Below are 19,486 nucleotides of genomic sequence, written 5' to 3' on the forward strand. Positions count from 1 at the left end.
ACATCCAGTCTTAAACTGCCGATCTTTCATACTTATGAAGTATTATAAATATAGTAGTTGGTGATTGATATATCCAATGATTTGTTGCTGGTGCAGCTTCAAAATGGGGGTGCTCTGGAGAAGAAACAGAACAACTTTGCTTTTGGTAAAATAAGTTATACTTTTTTTCCCTCTTGTGTTTTGTCCCCTTTTTATTCTGTCCGCTCCTAAAGGCCGAGCCTCGAGTTGGGGTAGCGTTCCACAGGCAGCAGGAAGCAGGGGCCCTCCCATACCTCACCCAAATGGCCAGTTCTCACACACAGTTAGTGTTGGCAGGTTGGTTGACAAAGAATGACATTGCAGCCAAGCTCGATGATTACACACACTCACTCTTCAGTAGAAGGCCGGTGTGAATGGGACTCACTGCCTGATTGTTTCCATCTTCCCAACCCAAGGCTGTCCTGGCTGAGATCAGCATTTGAACCTGGGACTGTCCTCATCTCCATGGCTTAGTGTAGAGGCATAATTGCAAGACTGCTAACAATTGGTTGTTGCCAAGATAGCAGCATCGATGATACTGTATTATTGCACTCAGCTCATATGTTGCTAAAATTGTTATTTGGCACAGTTTGCACTGCAGTCTCTAGTCTTGAGAAATTGACAGCTGGAGTGTAGAGTAGATGAACTGGATATATTAGATATACAGTTGCAGTGTTGAATCAATGGGGTCGATGTATTGGGTGTACAGTTGATATGTAAAATAGATGGAATGGAACTATTCGATGTACAGTTGGTGTCTTGAGTCAATTGGGTGGATATATTGAGTGATCAGTTATAAATGGAGATTGCAGCAAATGGTACTACAATGACTTTATGCAATGAAAGAGACTCAGAGGTTCCCGCACTAGGAACTGTTAGGTATCTCAGTTTTGAAGCCTTTGGGGGTGAATCTCATAACTTTGAGTTCAAACTGTGCTGGAAATCACACATGTCTATGCAATACAATTCGAGGCCCGATCATACAAAATGTTAAATGGTTGGAAAATTGGACAGCAGTCGACTGTTCCAATCCTCTATCGCTGCTGACTTGCTAATTGACAAGGACGTTAAAACGCTGTTTGCTGGAGCTCTTTCCCAGAGTTGGGTTATTAGGAGACGGGACATTACTAGCACACCACAATTTTGCCGACTCTATAGTATAACAGGAGAAAAATACAACGTGATGTGGATCCCCCTCCTCCTTTACAAAAAGAGGGGCTTTATCAGGGTCCTGAGGTTCTCTTGGCCTTCCTCAGTTCCAGCGCAGCAAAATGCATTAGGTACACTGTTGTACTCTTTCCCATTATCCTTCCATCCATCACAGCAGAGAAGATTAGCACAGTATGTTCCTGCTTCCCCTGCTCTTCAGTACTGTCACAGGAGAGGGTATCAGCACATTCCTGACTTGGATCTCAGCTCCTCCAACGAGAGGACACGAGCACACAGTGCTGTTTCTCTCAAACCCTGAATCTTCTGCAATGGCTTCTCTTCCCACTCCTGCACCGTTACCTCTGGTGTCTCCCAATGATCTATCCTTGGCCAACTCCTATTTCTCATCTACATGCTGCCCCTCAGCAAAATTATTCGAAAACACGTCAGGTTACTCATGTATGCTGACTACACCCAGCTCTACCCCACCACCATTGCTTTGCACCCCTCCAATGCCTCGGTGTTGTCAGATTGCTTGTCTGACATCCAGTTCTGGATGAGCAAAAATTTCCTCCAATTACATATTGGGAAGGCTGAAGCTATTGTCCCCACCACAAACTCTGTTCCCTAGCCAGCGAATCCATCCCCCTCCCTAGCCATTGTCTCACGCTGAACCTCAACGTCCTATTTGACACGGAGCTGAGCTTCTGGCCCCATATTCTCTTCATCACAAAAACCGCCTACTTCCACTTCTGTAATATCGCCCATCTCCACCCCTGCCTCAGTCCAGCTGCTGCTGAAACCCTTATGCATGCTTTTGCTACCTCTAGATTCGACTCCTGACCTATCTCCCATCTTTCTCCTTCCATAAACTTACATTCATCCAAATCTCAACTGTCTGTATCCTAACTTGCACCAAGTCCCGTTCACCCATCAATCCTGTGCTCGCTGACCTACATTGGCTCCCAGTCCCTGAACACCTCCAACTTAAAATTCTCATCCTGGTGTTCAAATCATTCCATGGCCTCACCCCTCCATATCTCTAACCTCCTCCACTCCGGAATTCTGAGAATAATGCATTCCTCTAACTCTAGCCTCTGGTCCATCCCCTTTTCTTCAAACCACCATTGACGGCCGTGCCTTTAGCTGCCTAGGCCCTAAGCCCTGGAATTCCCTCCCTAAACCTCGCCACCTCTCTCTCCTCCTTTAAGACACTCCTTAAAATCTTCTTCGTTGAGCAAGCTTTTGGTCACCTGTCGATGACAGAGGATGGGATGACCTTGGATCTATCCTGAAGGCTCCACCACTGACACCTGGGAGTCCCTGGCCAAAGACCACCCTAAATGGAGGAACAGCATCCGGGAAGGCGCTGAGCACCTCAAGTTTCGTCGTCGAGAGCATGCAGAAACCAAACGCAGACAGTGGAAGGAGCATGTGGCAAACCAGACTCCTCACCCACCCTTTCCTCCAATCACTGTCTGCCCTACCTGTGACAGAGACTGTAATTCCCATAGTGGACTGTACAGCCACCTGAGAACTCATTTTTAGAGTGGAAGCAAGTCTTCCTCGATTTCGAGGGACTGCCTATGATGATGATGGTCACCTGTCTTAATGTCTCCATCTTTGCTTCAGTGTCAATCTTTGTTTGATAATGCTCCTGTGAAGCACATTGGGATGTTTTACTATGTTAAAGGTGCTATATAAATACAAGTTATAGTTGTCATTTTCTCACAAGTCTGGTTACAAAGTCTGTTGCACAAGTACATTGTGGAAGTGCAATGAAATTATATTACTGATTGTGTGCCTCGAATAATCTTCACTGTCATGCATCAGGAGTAAAGCCTTTCTTGTTAAAATCACTGGGGAAAATATCAGACTGAAGCCAGACAGAATGCTCCTTATTACCAGTTGCTAGCTGTTGCCGTTTGATCCAGAGTTGTTGTTGACCATACCAGGCATTAGCTTTGCCCACAAACTCCCCATAGACGAGGATGGCACCCCACTTATATTACAGCAGTGGGTAGCATTCCCTTCTTTCAGTCAGAAGTTTGTGGGTTCAAGTCCCACTTCACGAAATTGAGCACATAAATCTAGGCTGACACTCCAGTGCAGTGCTGAGGGAGTGCTGCACTGTCGGAGGTGCCATCTTTCGGATGAGACGTTAAATCGAGGCCCCGTCTGCTCTCTCGGGTGGACGTAAAGGATCCCATGGCACTATTTCGAAGAAGAGCAGGGGAGTTACCCTTGGTGTCCTGGGGCCAATATTTATCCCTCAATCAACATAACAAAAACAGACAATCTGGTCATTAACACATGGCTATTTGTGGGAGCTTGCTGTGAGCAAGTTGGCTGCCGCGATTCCTACATTACAACAGTGACCACACTTCTTTGGCTGTAAAGCGCTTTGAGACAAAGGTCGTGACAGGCACTATATAAATGCAGGTCTTACTTTCTTTCTAACGCAAGCAGTCCTTTCACTGACTGGACGGCAGTGTAAGTGAGACAGTGGACATGCCTCTGGAAGCACTTAACTCCACCTCAACAGCTGCCAGTGGCAAACATAAATAAGCACCGCTAGCAGCTCTTGTTGCCAGGTTACCGGGTCTCAGCCCAGCTTCTGGGCCAACAGCATGATTTTAACATGGCTGCACAATGCCCAGCAACTAGTGGCTCTGGGGGGCCCACAGCTGGAATCATTAAAGTCCTAAAACCTTGTGCATTCGCAGTCATTCCAGCAAGCCATGATCTCGGACTTCGCCTCTGGCTGGATGTGTTCCTGGAGGTTTGGTCACTTGACCTCCAACCACCCTGCCCGGTTCAAACAGCCTTTATTTCCCCATCTCAATATATTTATAAGTAATAACCAAAACTGTTCAAAGAAAATGAAGAAAACACACAGTGGGCTAGACATTCGGTATGGCCGCATTGAGGCGGTGACGGCTCCGGGGCGGTACTTTTAGCGCCAGGTGGTGTCTACCGCCTCAAAGTAGGATATTCAGTTGTATTGCCCCAAGAGGAGAGTGGAGCGCTGAGAGAACGGGTGCTAACGGAGCGATAGCGCAGAAGGCCGACTCTATTATTGACGTGAGGAGGCGGGCGATCTTGTGCCTGAAGATGAAAAAAAAATGTTGTTTTAAAATTCAATAAACCTCAGCCACACTTCACTACTGCAACAAATAAATAAAAGTTGAAAAAGGTACAATTTCAGCCCTTACCTTGCACTCCGGACGCTATCACCCCGGGATTGTCGCCGGACCGACTGCTTTCCCCGCCGGTCTCAGCGCCAGGCGCTTATGGCAGGCGAAAGAATGAATTTTGCAAATGCGGGGCTACGGAGGCGTTGCACACTTGGTGACGTCACTGAGTGGGTGGCGCTAGCGAGCACAGCGCAATCGGTCAGCGCCGCCACTAAACCTTCACTTAAGTTCGCGGCAGGCGCGGACAGCTCGGCGCTCAGGCGGGAGGTGCTTAGTGCCGCGTGAGCAACCCACAATGTTTTCAACACCCCTATAATTTTCTCCCGGGTGTTGCTCGCAGTAGAGATGAATCATTAATTCCTGGAGTCTCCAGGATAACCCTAGAGGGTTGGTGACCCTAAGTATAAATAAGGCAATTTCTGAATGGGGGGGGGGGGGGGGGGGAGGAGGGGCGGATCCCATTATTTTATAGAAGCACTTCAGCTGTAAGTGGTTCTGCAATATTAACTATGACCCACATCCCACACACAAAGGACACACAATTAAGCAACAGATAAAAAAAATGTCAGTTCCCATCTCTGATATTGTTCATCTCGTGTGTCAGTTTAATACCTCCTTATTCATCATCAGCCAATCTCAAGTAACTGTTAGATTTATACTCCGCAGTTCTCTACAGTATCCTAAACTGTCCTTTTGTAAATATCAAAGGGCGCTTTTATAAATATATTGAGGTTGAGGTTCTGCTGGATTTCTCCTGATCTTCTGTCATAACTGTGGTGGAACATTGGGAAAACTGCCTTGGCAGCTGGACGCCATTATTTCCCAACAAGGTGCGATGTTTTTTAGTACTCCATGTATTCTCCAGATCAGTATGTTTAAATGACGCCAACACCTGGCTGTACCAGCCATTAGCTTGTTTGGCATTCATGATATCTCTACAGGCCATAGTGCTGGCACTATTGGCAAAGACCTAAACCAGACATGCAAGTGTGATGGGGCAACTGTGACATTAATAATCAATGCTTTCACATCATAAGACAGAGAAGCAAATGAAAAGATAAGACTTTTATTAATTAGGTGTGTAGTTTACATTCTAGATGGATTGCAACTCTACTGCAGGTTGAATGTCTAACGTGTCAACCATGGCTCAGTGGGTAGTATACTTGTCTCTGAGTCAGAAGGTGTGAGTTCAAGTCCCACTCCAGTGACTTAAGCACAAAATTCTAAGCTGACATTCCCAGTGCAGTGCTGAAGGAGTGCTGTACTGTCAGAGGTGCTGTCTTTCAAAAGAGACACTACACTGTCTGCTCTCTCAAGTGGATTTAAAATAATCCCATGACACTATTTCGAAGAAGAGCAGGGGAGCTTTCCCCAGTGTCCTGGCCAATATTTATCCCTTAATCAACGTAACAAAAACAAATGATCTGGTCATTATCACAATGCTGTTTGTGGGAGCTTGCTGTGCGCAAGTTGGCTGCCGCGTTTCCTACATTACTACAGTGACACTTCGAAAATACTTAATTGGCTGTAAAGTGCTTTGGGTCGTCCTGAGGTCATGAAAAGCGCCATATAATGCAAGTCTTTTGTTTTTTGCAGAAGAACTTTCGACAAGCTCACACACACCAGTCAACAGCTTAAAATATGCAAATAAAGAAGATGTGAGTGAGGCTCTATTCATCTTATATGTCTGTTGCCTTCTAACTTTAATAATGATGTGCCAGTTCTGATGAGTTAATTTTTCCTTTAAGAGGATAGCACCTCACCAGTGCTGGTATGGAGCCTAGATTTTGAAAGGATGATGATGAATATCACTTTAGTGCAGCGACATGTCAATCTTCACACAAATCTATTACTGCAGAAGCTGTTTAAAGTGCTGTGATGTGTCACATTACCGAGGGTAGTGACTAATACGCACAGAAGATACAAATAAGTTTGCAAAATGGAAGTTCATGCAGTTATCTTGATAGTACCCTTGTCCAGCTTTTGAGGCAAACCATTTTCTTCAAATAACTTGATATAGTTGGAATATTAGACTTGTCCAGAGCTGACCACTCCCCCAATAATTGGTGTGGGGCTCTGGATGATGAGTATACAACAACAACAACTTGTAATTATATTGAGCTTTTAATGTCATCCCAAGGTGCTTCACAGGAGAGTTTTCAGACAAAAATTCACACCGAGTCACATAAAGAGATATTGAGCCTGAATTTGCGGTTGGAGGCTTTCTACGGGCAAATGGCTCCGAATCGCAATAAATCTACAAACTTAACTGATGGCTCTGGATCCACGGAGACTTGCACTCCTGGGCCTCTACGCGTAGGCCTGCGTCGAGGCCCACATATACCTGGGGTGCAGGCGGATCGCAAACACCCCTGTGATCACGTGGGCCAGCATAACCAATCAGAAAGGGGATTCCCATTATGCTTATGGGGATTCCATTTACCTACGGAATTGCCATAAACATGAATAGGAATCATCCAAAAAATACACTTATACAACCTTGAAATAAAAATCATTACATGTTTAAAATTAATTAAAATACAATTTCATTAAACATTTAAAACAAAAATTTAATTTTTTGAAAATTAAATTTAAGCATTTTTTTTAAGGGGCTAAAAACAACAAACTTATTTTACAGGTTTTTGAATAATTAAAATTTTTTGATTTTAATATTTATTTTCACCTTTACGCTAATAAAAGAAAGCCTTACACCTGCTTTTACAAGGCATAAGAGTTTCATGGGCATTCGCTGGGCAAATAGCCGAACTCTCCGCAAGCGAATGTCCATTTCCCGGGATGCAGAGGATCTGTCAAGAAAAATCTTGACAGGTCACAAGTTCCAGGTTTCCAGGACAGATGACAGAGTTAAATTTTAAGGAACATCTAAAAGGAAGTAAGAGGTGGAGATGCAGAGATGTGTAGGAGGGAATGCCAGAGCTTAGAGCCTAGATGCACGAGGCCAATGGTGCGGCGAAGGAATTTGGGGATGCGCAAGAAGCCAGAATTGGAGGAACGCAGAGTTCTCAAAGGGTTGTAGAGCTGGAGGAGGTCACGGAGGTCGTAATACAATGCATTTTATACTCAGTGTGGTATTCTCGGCCAAGTAAATCGTTTCTGCCGGGTGTCCTCTTTGTATATTATGGTGTATATTTTCTGGCTAGTAGGATTCGGCATAATTTAGACAAGTGGGAGGCAGGAATTTAAAGACACCTGATTCTGCCTGGTCCCTTTGGAGGTCCTGCATTCCAGTGATTTGCCATTTGGGCTAACGCTTACCTAGATAGTTCAACGAATTACATAGAATTTACAGCACCGATATAGGGTCAAAATCTTGGACCTGACCCCCTAACAGCACTGTGGGACTACCTTCACCACACGGACCACAGCGATTCAATAAGGTGGTTCACCACCACCTTCTCAACTGCAAATAGGGATGGGCAATAAATGCTGACCTTCTCAGCGACACCCATATCCTGAGAATTAATTTTTTTTTTTTTAAAAAGAAGTGGCATTTTACATTTTTGAAAATGGGCACTTAAGTTATACTTCCAATTCTGCATTGCTTCCTGACCATTGGGAAATGGGCTCTGCCCACCAGCATCCAATTATGTTTTAATATTAATAAAGAGTCAAACAGAGAGTCAGCTCTCTGGTAGGTTATGGTTACGTATATACTTGGCTGTAAGATCAGAAATGTACGAACTCAGTTTGGGGCTCAAAGTAGGGGATGCATCTCAAACAGGACAAGTCCTCTTTCATATTTCCTTGTTGGCTGGTTTAATTCCCAGGTACCTGGGATATGGTAGCATACTGGTTACGTTGCTGGACGAATAATCCAGAAACCTAGACTAATGATCCGGAGACATTAGTTCAAATCCCACCACGGTAGCTGGGGAATTTAAAGAAAATAAATAAAGGCTTGCATTTATATAGTGCCTTTCACGACCACCAAACAACACAAAGCACTTTCCAGCCAATTAAGTACTTTTTGAAGTATAGTCACTGTTGTAATATAGAATTTAAGTTCAATTAATTAAATAAATCTGGAATAAAAAGCTAGTGTCAATAATGCTAACCATGAAACATGGTTGTAAAAACCCATTTGGTTCACTAATGTCCTTTAGGGAAGGAAATCTACTGTCCTTACCCGGTCTGGCCTATATGTGACTCCAGACCCACAGCAATGTGGTTGACGCTTAACTGCCCTGTGTCACTTAGTTGTATTCATGAAGGTGGCTTATGACCAACTTCTCAATGAAATTTCAGCAAAGCTGGTGAATCCAGCACAGTTGCCAGGTAGGACTGTCGTCAACATGAAGCACCATTCATGCCTCTGCAGGTAGAGATCACCACCTCACAGATGGCTACCCTCCCTTGCCCTCCAAGGGCAAAGGGTCATTGATGGAAAACATTAAATAGATGGCTGCGATTGAGGCCATTTTATTTTGGCCAGGCGTCCTCGGCCCATCCACACGGAACAGAAAAGCAAATTTCACACTGCCTGTTTGCACCTTCGTTCACATCATGGAAATCTCACCTTCACAATAGCAGGATCCTGAACACAACTAGTTGTTCTGTAGTTGCTGCTGGTCCCCGAATTCGCTGTACCGAGCATTTAGACGGGTAAAATTTGGAACAGAGGCAACAGCATTTTGGGTCCGCAGAACAGGATGAATTCCATTGGAAAAGCACCCGGAGACAATTCGTGACAAAGTATAAATGCAAATCTATTAAAACTTCTAAAACTGCGTGGGCACAGAGAGGAACCTTGAATAGGCAGGAGTGCAGTGACAAAACTACTCCCATGTAGAGTGTCAGAATAATGTAAATAGATAGGAATTATACATCTATATAATGTATTGGATACTCTTTCCTATACCATGGTTTAATTTATTTTTAGTATGTTTACAGGACAGCTGTGTTTATGCTAATAGATCTTGGGAGACCACTTATTTTATTTTATTTGGCAAAGTGCAATCAAATAGCTTTATCACTTAGATCACTGCAAGATATTTCTGCCACTGTGTAGATATGGATAAATATTTCCTCACTGGTCAGGTATCGGGAAGGCCGAATTTAAGAGATACGGATATTTTACTGACACCACGGAAGGTGGGCCTGGCTAGGTGGATATTATTGGTGGAGGAAACCTTGCAATTTATTCTGGATCTGACTCAGAGATGAATGGGGATAAATATATGCCATAAGGTTGTCGTCCCTTTTGCTAATTCCAAATCCAGGCAGGGAGGAGGAGGGGTTGTCGGTGAGGCTGGAGAGAGGGTTGAGGTGGGCGAGGAGAATCAGATTGAGGACTGAGCACTGATGTTGGCTTCATGGATAATGACATTTCCCTGTGAACCTCAACTACAAACCCTCCCCATCATAAGATAGGAAACAAACTGGACAAGAAATGATTCCTGTTTTGAAAGCAAAGACTCTGGGTGTCCAGTTTAAATATTAGAAATGAAAAGAATGAGACTTGCATTCATATAGAGCCTTTCATGACCATCAGATGTCGCAAAGCGCTTTACAGCCAATGAAGTACCTTTGGAGTGTAGTCACTATTGTAATGTGGGAAATGCGGCAGCCAATTTTGCGCACAGCAAGCTCCCACAAACAGCAGCGTGATAATGACCAGATAATCTGTTTTGTTATGTTGATTGAGGGATAAATATTGGCCAGGACACAGGGAATAATCTTTTACGTCCACCTGAGAGAGCAGACAGTGTCTCAGTTTAACGTCTCATCCAAAAGACGGCACCTACGACAGTGTAGTGCTCTCTCAGCACTGCACTGGGAGTGTCAGCCTAGATTTATGTGCTCAAGTATGTCAATCTACTCAAAAATGGGTGACATGTCAACCCTACTGTGGGGCAACATTGGTAGGATAGATGGTAACTACCACCCAAGATACAGGCAAGGACAGAGCTCTGACAAACACAGCCTGTCCCTCTCTCTGTTACTGACTCTAGTGCTGTGAAGCTTACAGTTGATATACGTACCAAAGGTTGGTACAGCATAGAGTTATGAGGGCCAGAGTGATCTCCTGGTCTGACTTCGATTGCCTAAGGTGGTCGGAGATGAATTTCCCACATTTCCCCCCCAAATTGGCCTGGTGTTTTACCTGGCTTTTTCCAATCGCCAGGGAGATTATTTGGCTTTTGGGTGGAACTGGAGTTTATATATTGTGATACACAAGGCATTACAATTGGGCGGGACAGGCCAGAGGGTCGATCACTGTCTGTCATTGTTCATATGTTAGTCTACATTGTGCGCACAGGAGTTCACACCCAGTCGCACAATAGGCAGACATTGGGGATATGATTTCATATCTCAGGAAACCAAAGCTGTTTAAAAATGGCCCGAGCAAGTAGATCATTTGGCTATCGTCTCAAAACCAAATGGGTGCATGATAGGAACAGAATAAGGATGATCATCTGTTGCCAAGTGGCTGTGCTAATGGAACATAAGGAAATGTGAGATCGGCTGCTCCTATCGGAAAGGGGAGGTAGGCTTGGCAGCATGGGCCGGCTCATGTTGATAGATGACATTGGAAGGACTCCATGCTGGTGATATTTCATTGGTGACTGTTTCGGAGGAAGTGTGGTGCCGCCTGGTTAGAGGCCCGGGCTGACTTCCCTCAGAGCTTCTCCGTCGCTGGGAGTACGCTGGAAACCCAGTTACACAATAAACGGGAAGTTTCCGTGGCCAAGTGGGAGCAGCTCCAAGGAAATTCCCAGGACTGGTCACATGCCTAATTGGAGGCGGTACCAGCGGCGGCAGTACTTAAAACAGCAGGTGACCAGTCAACGCGGAACTAATTGGATGCGGTATCAGCAGAGGCGGAATCTTCGCCGATTTCCAAAACAACACGGAGTAACATCATAGGACAGCAGGTAGGTAATTGGTTGGTGAGTATTAAGGTTTTTTTTTCTCTTTTCTCTCCAATCTAGGACACTGGTTTAAACTAGGTGTGGGAAACTATAAAGTACTGTTTTAAATTTATAGCTTAACTAGATAAAATAATTAATATAACTATAAATAATCATTGAATAAAGACTTTCATTAATGAAATAAATAAAATCAGGCTAGACTAAGATATGGCAGGGCAGGTTGTGTGTCTGGACTGCAGTATGTGGGAGTTTGTGGATAGCGAGACTGTCCCGAGCAAACACGTCTGCAGGAGATGTCTCCATCTCGAATCTCTCCGGCTCAGGGTCACTGAGCTGGAGACACTCCGACATACAAGGGAGGGGGAGGAATTTCTGGACAGTTTTATCTAGAATACAATCATGCCCCAGAGGAAAGCACAGGTTCAGGAAAAGGAGGGTGTGACTGTTAGGGAGCTGGGTAGAGGGGATTTAGGAGAGGGTGAGAAGGACGCCCCACAGACACTGGTCCCGTCCAACAGATGCGATGTACTCGCTACCTGTGAGGACAGGGAAAAAGAATACAGGGAGGATAGCCACAATGCAGACCAAGGCACCGTGGCTCAGACTGTCCAAGGAGTGTGGGGGGGGGGGGGGGGGGAGGGGAAAGAGCAGAATAGAAATGTGGTAATGATAGGGGACTCTATAATTAGGGGGATAGATAGCGTCCTCTACAGCCAAGAATGAGAATACCAAAGGTGTACCAGCGTAAGGGATATCTCATGGTGGCCAGAGAGAAACTTGGAACAGGCAGGAGGTCCTGCTGAAAGAGTATCAGGAGTTAGACTCTAAATTAAAAAGCAGGACCGAGGGTAATGATCTCCAGATTATTAGCCAAGCCACGTGCAAATTGGCATAGAAGCAGACAGATCAGGAGAATTAATACGTGGCTAAAGGGCTGGTGTGGAGTGGAGGAGTTCCTTTTCATGGGACACTGGCATCAGTTCTGCGACAGGAAGGAGCTGTACCGATGGAACGGACTCCACCTGAACCAGAATGGGATCCGTGTCCTAGCGGAAAGGGTAAATAAGGAAGAAGCAAAGTAAGATGGGGGGAAGGATCCACAAGAAATGTAACCAGCCTAAATATAAGCAAAACAGGAAAAGAGAGCATAGGAAAGAATAAAGTAAGGGAGGACATTGATGACAAGGGAATAAATAGAGTTATAGAACAGGAGGCTAAAAAGATGGTGAAACGTGAAATCATTAAAAATGAGTTAAACTGTCTGTACAGCAATGTACACAGTGTCCATAAAGAACAGGGGAGCAGGAGGCAATCAGGCATTGCGAGGAACCAGACATAATAGGGATTACTGAGACAGGTCTACAGAAAAATCAGGGATAAAAGATAGAGGGATACAGATAAAAGACAATAAAGGACCAATCACACTAATGGGTGTAGTCTTCAGACCACCTAATAGTGGAAGGGATATGCAGACAAATTAGAGAAATTAGTAAAAAAAACCATAAAATAATAATCATGGAGCATTTCAACTACCCCAATATTAATTTAACAGAAGAAGTAGGCAAAGGGAATAAGGGAATAGAGTTCCTACCATGTGTACAGGACTCCTTTCTAACCCAATATGTAAAAAGCCCAACAAGGAAGGATTCGTTATTGGATCTAATAATGGGGAATGAACCAGAGCAGATAAGAGAAGTAAAAGTAGGGGAACATCTAGGCAATAGTGACCATAATATAATATGCTTTAAGATGATAATTGAGAAGGATATAAGTATGATTAAAACCAGGGTAATAAATTGGAAAAAAGCTGATTTTAAGGGGCTGAGAATAGAACTTGGGAAAATAAAATGGGCAACAATATTGGCAAACAACGATGTAGAACTGCAAAGGTAAACATTTAAAATGGTGTTCAACAAAGTGCAAACTAATCAAACTCAAAGAGGATAAAACCCCTGATCCGGATGGATTGCATCCATGCATTTTAAAAGAATCTAGGGAAGAGATAGCAAAGGCATTGCTACACATATTTAATAATTTGTGAGAAAAAGTACCAGAGGACTGGTGGATAGCTCATGTAATATCTATATTTATGAAGAGGGATAGAACATGTCCAGGAAATTATAGACCAGTCAACTTAACATCGGTGTTCGGAAAAATAATGGAATCCCTACTAAAGGAGAAAATAGAAGAACTTCTAGAAACCAAAAATATAGTAATGAATAATCAGCATGGATTTCAAAAGGGAAGGTCCTGTTTGACCAATTCTTTTGAAAGAGGTAACAGAGAGAGTAGGCAATAGTAATGCAGTAGATGTAATTTATCTAGATTTACAAAAGGCTTTTGATAACGTACCCCATAATAGACTGATGAACAAGGTCAGAGCATGCGGAGTCAGGGGACAAGTAGCAGAATGGAAAGCTAGCTGGCTTCAAGACAGAAAGCACAGAGCAAGGGTAAAAGGTAACTATTCACAGTGGCAGAAGGCGGATAGTGGTGTTCCACAAGAAACAGTGCTGGGAACACTTCTTCACAATTTATATTAACGATTTAGACTTCGGAATCAAAAGCACAATTTCGAAATTTGCGGATGGTATCAATTTGGGGTCAATAGTCAATATTGAGGAGGACTGCAACAAATTACAGGAGGGCATTAATAAACTCGCCGAATGGGCATATAATTGGCAAATGAAGCTCAGCACAGATAAATGTGAGGTATTACAGTTTGGTAGGAAGAATAGGGAGGCCACTTATTACTTGGAGGATGCGAGTCTGGGTGGGGTAGAGGAACAAAGGAGAGTACAAATACACAAATCACTAAAAGTTGCGCCACAGGTTAGCAAGGCCATAAAAAAGCAAACTAAGAACCAGGGTTTATTTATAGAGGTATAGGGGCCGAAATTGCCCACCGCTGAAAACGCGGTGCACTTACCCTGTATCAGTAGTTTTTACCAGTACGGTGGATTCGGTGGCCTCTTGAGAAAAATTCCGCTCTTTGGCCTTTTGTTCCAGCGGCCTGGAAGTCGGTCATAATGGGGAGCAGAAGTGTGGCGGTGAGCGGAAATTCGCACACTAGAAGGGCGGAAGTTGGGGGCGGGTGGAGTGTCCGCCGCTGTCAGTCATCGCGCTGGCGCATCACCACATCGCTCCCCTTCACTCTGCCACACTTCTGCTCCCCACGCGATTCTTGAAGTTCGGTCCCACTGGGCCACCAGGGAGGTTTCGGCCGGGGTGCCAGGCTGCCTGTTGGCGGCCCGCCTGAACCCGGCGGCATAATTGTCGGCCCAACATGGCAGTCGGCCGACAAAAAAAATGAAGATGGCGGCCGCGGCAATGCCCCCTCCCCTTTAATGGCAGCCGCACCGCCATTTAACAAGCACTCCAAGCACAGTGCACCGGCAGAAAAAGCTGCTGATGGCACCGAGCTGCAGCAGCAAGATTTTCTCCACAGAAGTTTGCGATCGGAGGCAAAACATTGGCGGTGCGCGCTCTGATGACGCACTTAGGACGGATCGGCAGCAGCGGGCCGGTTGTGGGGGGAGCGGGTCACTGCCGGGGTACCGCAGGAGTGGAATTTTCAAAATGGCGGCCATTCCACAATAAATCGGCGGCCATTCCACTCCGCACCGTGGCCGCCGATTTCTGGCGGTAACAGGCTTTAAGGGAAGGGGCAATTTCGGCCCCAGAGATTTTAAAAAGTAGTGAAGTTATGCTAAACCTGTATCAAACATTGATTAGACAAACTTAGAGTACTGCGTACAGTTCTGGTCGCCATATTATAAAAAAGCATATCTTGAGGTGGTGGAGAGGGTGCAGAGATGATTTATAAAGGATGATACCAGAAATGTGAGGGAATACATATTAAGAAAGGATGAACAGGCTGGCTCTCTTTTCACTTGAAAAAATAAGGCTGAGGGGTGTCTTTAAAATAGATGTCTTTAAAATTATGAAAGGTTTTGATAGAGTAGAGCGAGAGAGAATGTTTCCACTTATGGGGAAGAGCAAAACTAGAGGCTATCAATGTAAGATAGTCACCAAGAAATCCAGTGGGGAATTGAGAAGAAATTTCTTTACCCAGAGAGTGGTGAGAATGTGGAACTTGTTACCAGAGGGAGTGATTGAAGCGAATACTTTAGATGCATTTAAGGGGAGGCTAGACAAGTGTATGAGGGAGATGGAAATAGAGGGTCATGCTGATAGATTTAGATGAGGAAAGACGGGAGGAGGCTCGAGTGTAGCATAAACGCTGGCATGGACTGGTTGGGCTGAATGGCCTGTTTCTGTGTTGTATATCCTATGTGATCCTACGAAATAGGAGGATTGAATAGGCGCCAATTCTCTCTCACTCGTTGCCTTGTAATACTGAAAGAATGTAAAGCACCAACCTATAGAATTTCAGGATTGGTATGCTGTTAAACCATGTGTGCAGCTTGTATCAAGAGTAAATGTTGCAGTTAATGTGCTTTGGTTCTGATCATGGTCCTGCATTCTATTTAAACACAGATAACCTGTTTCCCAAAACAGACTTCAATGGTGAGAAACAGTAGGAGAACTATGCTCCACAAGGAGTAATAAGAACCAGCAGGAGGATTACATAAGAACATAAGAAATAGGAGCAGGAGTAGGCCATATGGCCCCTCGAACCTGCTCCGCCACTTAATACGATCATGGCTGATCCGATCATGGACTCAGGCCCACTTCCCTGCCCGCTCCCCATAACCCCTTATTCCTTTATCAGTTAAGAAACTGTCTATCTCTGTCTTAAATTTATTCAATGATCCAGCTTCCACAGCTCTCTGAGGCAGCGAATTCCAGATTTATAACCCTCAGAAGAAATTCCACCTCATCTCAATTTTAAATGGGCAGCCCCTTATTCTAAGATTATGCTCCCTAGTTCTAGTCTCCCCCATCAGTGGAAACATCCTCTCTACATCCACCTTGTCAAGCCCCCTCATAATCTTAGATGTTTTGAAAAGATCACCTCTCATTCTTCTGAATTCGAATGAGTAGATGCCCAACCTACTCAACCTTTCCTCATAAGTCAACCCCCTCATCTCCAGAATCAACCTAGTAAACCTTCTCTGAACTGCCTCCAAAACAAGTACATCCTTTATTAAATATGGAAACCAAAACTGTATTGTGTCATGATGAACATAAGAAACAAGAACACAAGAAATTAGAGCAGGAGTAGGCCATTTGGCCCTTCGAGCCTGCTCCGCCATTCAATAAAATTATGGCTGATCTGATCTTAGCCTCAACGCCACTTTCCTGCCCCCTCAGAATCTTATATGTTTCAACAAAATCACCTCTGATTCTTCTAAACTCCAATGACTATAGGCCCAACCTGCTCAACCTTTCTCCATAAGCCAACCCCTTCATCTCAGGAATCAACCTCGTGAACCTTCTCTGAATTGCCTCCTTAAATATGGAGCCCAAAACTGTACACAGTACTCCAGTTGTAGTAGGACTTCCCCACTTTATACTCCACCCACCTTGCAATAAAGGCCAACATTCCATTTGCCTTCCTGATTACTTCAATCTTAACTACAGATTATCCAGCTCAATGTCATGTAGAGGGTGACACTCTTAGTTGTGAATAATCCTCTCGCTCTGAGAGCTGGTTTCTACAGTTTTTTTAACACAGATCGAGATACAATTATCTCAGCTGTCAGCTATGGCTCAGTGGGTAGCACACTCACTTCTGAGTCAGAAGGTTGTGGGTTCAAGTCCCACATAAAAATCAAGGTTGGCACTCCAGTGCAGTGCTGAGGGAGTGCTGCACTGTTGGAGGTGCCGTCTTTCAGATGAGATGTTAAACTGAGGCCCCATCTGCTCTCTCAGGTGGGCATAAAAGATCCCATGACACTATGTTGAAGAAGAGCAGGGGTGTTATTTTTGGTGTCCTGGCCAATATTTATCCTTCAATCAACATAACAAAAACAGATTATCTGGTCATTATCATACTGCTGTTTGTGGGAGCTTGCTGTGCGCAAACTGGCTGCCGCGTTTCCCACATTACAACAATGACTACACTCCAAAAGTACTTCATTGGCGGTAAAGCGCTTTGAGACATCCGATGGTCGTGAAAGGCGCTATATAAGTGCAAGTCTTTCTTTTTTTTCACCTTGCTGAGTCCTCGCCCCATAAAACTTTCATCCGAATTAAGCGTCCGTAATTGTGGCAGGTCTTTAAGGTAGAATAAAGTTGCAATTAGCAAGCTATTTAATAAGCGTCGGACTCGAGGAGTGTCCAGGCTTTCTGTGTGTGGATTGGCCATTTAAGTGCCTCCTGGGCCACATATAGGGCTCAATTTTACCCAAAGCTTTTTTTTGGCGTACTTGAAGAGTTACGCCTGATTTTTTAGGGCCCAAGTACGCCAAAACAAAAAAGTGTTGTAAGTTTCGCTATTGGATCTTTTCACTTTGGCGTAGCCTAATCCGAGGGCAGTGGAGCCTTGATCTGCGCTAAAAAGATCGGGCTTCCATGGTATCCAGGAACACAACGCGAGCTGAGGCTGCAAAGTGAAGCATGCAGCCACCTCCCAACACATTAAAAGAACTGAAAAACACATAGCGCCACCTTACCTCAAAAGTCTCTCTCTCCCCCTCTCTCTCTCTCTCTCCCACTCGGACTGTGTGTGTGAGAACCGGGCACTGAGAATGGGACTGGACAGCCTTTGGGCGTGGTTGAAGGCAAGTTGCTGCTGTGTGGTGTTCAATTCTTTCTGTGTGTCCGGGCATTTGCTGCACCGTTTTCCTTACTTGCGCCGATTTCCTTAACTCTGGGAAGGTTTTTCAGGACAGGCCACATAGGCTGGCCTAAGCACAACTGGAGTAACTCTCAGCTGGCCAAACTTCCCTCACTGACCAGAATTGGCATAGGTGGCTGGTTATGCCCCCTTTGACTGAAAAAAAAAACTGACTTAAAAAATTCATAACTAACTGAGTTTGGCTGATGCAAATTGTTTGGGGAAACTGGGGATTTTTAAGTTAGGCCAGAAAAAGCAGCCGGCTCCACAAAAAAAACTGGGGAAAATTGAGCCCATAAAGTTGTAATCAATCTGCCATTGATTTGCATATAAAATAAGTTCTTTTCATGCATATTTAAACCAAGTTTCACAAGTACGACTGGTGAGGAACCTTGCCGTTACCATCGCACATTGAAAAGTGCCAAGTTCCCTGCGGTTTTCCATCCCATAATGCCCGCTGGGAGAATTTGTCCCTTCGGCTTTCTCCATGAAGGAGGCAACTGTCCTGAGAACATTGGCAAACCTCCAGGCTGATGAAATTCAAACGCGAGCAAGGAATAAAGGCAGAGGTAGAAGCAGGACACCAGAGGTGCTAGAGATAACCAGTCAGAAGGCAGCTTTCAGTGCTTCATTTACTTTACAGCAGTGTTGTCCGACATGCATCCTGTCAGCCAACATTAGCCCATGGGCTGGTTTCATTCAGCTGCCCGTTCCATTTTACCGTCTGCCTGAGTAGTTACCTGTCGCGGTTTAACATGGTCACGCAACCTTTACTTTAAGAGCTAACCTCTGCCTGAACAACTTCTATGGAGACTCATTTAGATTCACCTCCGATATACAGGCTCGGCACTCTTCTATGCAAGCCTCACCTCACCTCCCCTCGCCTCAGTCTGTTGACTGCGCAGATATTGCCTTGGAATTTCCAGGGCCTATGAAGGGATACGCGGTCGTAAGTGCCCCGCAAGTTCTGGGTTTCCGCATGCGCTACACCTAGAACTTACGATCTGTTAAGTTTCAACTTGACAGATCCTCCCCATCCCCAGAAAATGGACATTCGCTGGTGGAGAGGTGGGCTATTTGCCCAACTACTGCCCAGCGAATACCCGTGAAACTCTTACTCCTGGTAAAAGCAAGGGTTGGGCCTTCTATTACCCATGTAAGAGTTTAGATAAATATAAAAATAATTTAAAAAAATCATTTACACTTAAAAAAAACTTTCAAATTAGTTATAGGATATGCTTAGCCCCTTTAAAATATTTAAATTTTTTTTTCAAAAAATGTAATTTTTGTTTTAAATGTTGAATTTAATTGTATTTAAATTAATTTTGAACAGGTCATGATTTATTTTTATTTAACTGGTGCGAAATTGTGTTTTTTAGGGGTTTCTTATTCATGCTTATAGGGATTCCATACGTAAATGGAATCCCCCATAAGCATAATGGAGATTTCCCCCTTTTTGATTGGTTGGCCTGGCCCATGTGATC

At 44.4% G+C, this 19,486-nt stretch overlaps 1 protein-coding gene across 6 annotated transcripts in view; it reads right to left on the bottom strand.

Moving 5' to 3' along the window:
- The window catches only part of c22h10orf71 (chromosome 22 C10orf71 homolog), a 58,312-nt gene that overhangs the window by 11,527 nt on the left and 27,299 nt on the right, over positions 1-19,486 (bottom strand). The window lies entirely within an intron of this gene.

Source organism: Pristiophorus japonicus, chromosome 22, assembly GCF_044704955.1.
Source record: "Pristiophorus japonicus isolate sPriJap1 chromosome 22, sPriJap1.hap1, whole genome shotgun sequence".
In the NCBI taxonomy this organism is placed as follows: domain Eukaryota; kingdom Metazoa; phylum Chordata; class Chondrichthyes; family Pristiophoridae; genus Pristiophorus; species Pristiophorus japonicus.